The 3,746-nt window shown below is 44.4% G+C and overlaps 1 non-coding gene across 1 annotated transcript; it reads right to left on the bottom strand.

Moving 5' to 3' along the window:
* Window positions 1-550: 550 nt before the first annotated feature.
* On the bottom strand, window positions 551-622 carry TRNAC-ACA (transfer RNA cysteine (anticodon ACA)). The gene has a single exon. It is a non-coding gene; the product is annotated as a tRNA-Cys (tRNA).
* Window positions 623-3,746: the final 3,124 nt, after the last annotated feature.

Raw genomic sequence — 3,746 nt, 5'->3', positions numbered from 1 at the left:
GGATTGCACAAGGTGGAGACGACTAAGGAACTAAACCATTACCATAAAACCACCTCAAAATCTCAGTAGCTGATAGTGGGTTGATAATTTGCATAAAGTAGCAAAATAGGGAGGTAAAAGTTGCCATGTGGTCAAATGGTTGGGGTTTACATATCACTCTGATGCTTAGTATCTTTCCAATGTCAAGTAAATTACTTCTACAATCCAGATCTCAGTTTCTTTATAAGTAAAATGGAAATAATGTTCTCTATTTTAGAGTTTGTGAAGCTTGAAAAGGAAAAAAAAAAAAAAAAAAAAACACTCAGCACAGAATCTAGCATATAAATTGCACTCAGTAAATAATAACTACTATTTTTACAAGGCTTTTCCATCTGCAGTGTTATGATAAGGTATCTAGCAACCTTAATGGGAGACAAAGTGAAGTGAAGTCGATCAGTCGTGTCCAATTCTTTGCAACCCCATGGACTGTAGCCTACCACGCTCCTCTGTCCATGGGATTTTTCCAGGCAAGAGTACTGGAGTGGGTTGCCATTGCCTTCTCCAGAGGATCTTCCCAACCCAGGGATCGAACCTGGGTCTCCTGCATTGTAGGCAGACGCTTTACCATCTGAGCCACCAGGGAAGTCAATGGGAGACAAGAGATGATCAAAACTATCTGAGGATGAAGGAATTAATGAATGAATTATTCAATCTCATATGAGAGCATACCGAACTATCATGGACTTCCATTTTACTGGTAGAATAGATTTCTTAGATTCATAGCCCATGCTATATCACACCCTTTATAGAAAAATGGGCACTATAGAGTTGAGAGATAATGCCATGTTACCCTACTGAGATTTTAGTACTTAAAGTGAAGAGTGGGTGACCATCTGATTTTTCACCCTTTATTCTTCCTCACTTCTTTGTAACTGGACCTGGCAACTCTGGTAGGGGATCAGGAAGATCTTGCTGCCATGAGCTTAACTTAGGAGTCATCCTTTACCTACGTCGTGCTCCGTTTGCACGCTTTGCTGAGCCTGGGGTCTTGGCTTTACTCCAGTTACACTATTTGGATTGAAGCCTTTTCTTTATACCTTGTGTACATGGCACTATTCTTGACATTTTGCCTACAAATTTTCCTCAGGTCCCTTCTTAAGAGCCCCCTTATTTCTCCACTGCTGGCTTGGGTCCTGTTCTGAAGCTGACATACTGTCCAGGGGTAATAGAAAACCATGACCTAGAATAGTCTCCATGGACATCTGCTTCCTTTTTGCATTCATTGGACAGGTCCCTATGAAACATGTGTTCCAGTATTAATACTTGATTCATGACTAGCTTCCCTTGTGGTCCAGTTGGTAGAGAATCTGCCTGCAATGTAGGAGATTTGATCCCTAGGTCAGGAAGATCCCCTGGAGAAGGGAATGACAAGCTACTCCAGTGTTCTTGTTTGGAGAACCCCATGGATAGAAGAGCCTGGCAGGCTACAGTCCATCGGGTTGCAAAGAGTCGGACACGACTGAGCGACTAAACACACGCACATATTGACCAGCTGAAAGTCTGCATCCTTCTCCCACTCATTGGACAGGTCCTTGTGAAACATGTATTCCAATCATTACATGGTCCACAGCTATGTTCAGGACATTTCTATACCTATATTGACCAGCTGACTCCCTGCCCCCACCAGCAGCTGATAAATTCCTCCACAGAATTCCTCTCCAGAGCCAGCTGCCTCCAGTTCTCTGGTTCCCTGGACACTATCCAGCAAGTCTCGACACAGAAGCTTTTGGATTACTGACATAAAAAATCCCAAATGAACAAAAACCTTCACAGATCCACTTTAAGGTCTGAACTATTTCTCCGTAATATGGCTGTAACTGCACTCAGCACTATTTCTCCTCCACTTCTGGTTTCTCAGTACCCCACACTCTGCAGTGTCTAAGACCCTTCCTCAGGGAGTCAGCCACATAGGTTTCCAGGGCTGGGGTACAACTGCCGCATGCTGCCTGATACGTGGGCTCTGTCTCACCAAGAGGGCTTTCACTTTACTATCTGAGTGAAACACGGCATGTGTTGGCAGAGATAGGTTTTTCCCTCCAGTGTCTAATATACAGTTGTCCCTTAGTTGGACAATAAATAACATATTCTTGCTTTTACACCTGTGGTTATTGTTTCAATTAATCATTGCTGACAGACTCCTTTACTTGTCCAGCCGAATTCGTAGGGGCCAGTTTGTGGTAGAGACTTTTAAGATCAGATTATTTAACCCAAATTCATTTCAGTGAGGAAGCTGACGGCATAAGTGGTTAAGGGCCTGTTTGAGCCTCCAAAGCTCGTTCATGAAAGAACCAGGCTAACACCTCACGCCTGCCGTCTTTTGGATTTTGTATGGATATTAATATGAGCCTGAATCAATCGCAGTTTCTTTTACCTGTTGGGTATAGCACACTGGGCTGTTCTCAAGACTGAGAATTCAAGATTTATTTGGTTAGTGGGAAAATGCATGCCTCTATTACCAGAGTCATTTTGCAATAGACATTGCACAGCCCTGATCTCTGCTCAGTCCACAAGGAAACCGCAGGGGCTCTTGGAGTCGATGTCCAACCCTGGGGATTTCCAGAGCTGAGATCTGAACCCCCCCCACCCCCCAACCCGCCTTTGCTTTATTAAGAATGTACTTTAGGCAGAGACTAACGGTATGGCTGGGCAATCCAGCAAAAGAGCATCAAGTCATCTGATAACACTGCTCCCCATGTTCATCTGCAAACCTCTTCCCTGTAGTGCCCAGAGATTCCTCAGGATCGGGGCCAGAAGGAGGGGAGATAGTGCCCTTCCCGGGAATAGAGCACCTTCCTCTTTTAGGGGCATCTCATCCACTTCTGTCTGTTCCCTCCCACATCTGTGTAGGACCATTTGCTGACACTCCTGCCTCTCCGTCTCATATTCATCTCTTCCCTGAACACCTTCAGGACAAAGCCAAGTCAGCTTCCCAGGGTCTACAAGCTGGTTGATTGAAGAAACCTCTGATATAGTCTCTGGCCTACAATGTCCTTCCCTCTCATCCACACTGCAGACCACCCTGAATAACCACCAATCTTGCTGTGGTCCCACTGACCAGGAATGTTGTGTGATGCAGTAGAAAGGGATGTTATTTATAATTAAACAAGACTGCATTTGGCCACCCCCACCCTCAGCTCTGCCATCTCCTAACTAGTGTTTTGGGCCAAGCTATTTAATTCCTCTTAACCTTAGTGCCCTACTTTACAAAATAAGGATAATCACAATACTTGCCTTGACAGGTTGTTGTGAAGATTAAATGGGGATAATATCTATGAAGTCCATTGCTACTGCAAGCACTCAATCACATTAAGTTTTATTTATATTCTCATTCATGCCTGACATGGTGTCTCATTGTGTTTCTGCTAAAATCAGCCCTTGACACAATAATTGAAGCGCAGGTAGGTTTTTGGGATAGGTAATCCTAGAAAGCACTGTTTGGGATGCAGAATGAGATAGGGAAGAATGTGAGAGCAATGAATGATTGAATCCCTCTCGAGACTCTTTGACTAACTCTATAGAATCTACTTCTTACCGATCTCACTGAGGGTCTAGGAAGCTGGAGTATTTGTCCAGTATCTTGAACCCTCTCACTGGTTAAGGATGGCCCCTGGGAGTTACTCCCCTGTATGCTTAGCCTGTGCCAGGAGCTGACCAAGTACACCTCCCTGCTGGATAATATCGTCAGGCAGAGCTGGTGTAGGGGAACC

The sequence above is a fragment of the Dama dama genome, chromosome 21 (assembly GCF_033118175.1).
Source record: "Dama dama isolate Ldn47 chromosome 21, ASM3311817v1, whole genome shotgun sequence".
In the NCBI taxonomy this organism is placed as follows: Eukaryota; Metazoa; Chordata; class Mammalia; order Artiodactyla; family Cervidae; genus Dama; species Dama dama.
This window is presented reverse-complemented; position numbering and strand designations above follow the sequence as displayed.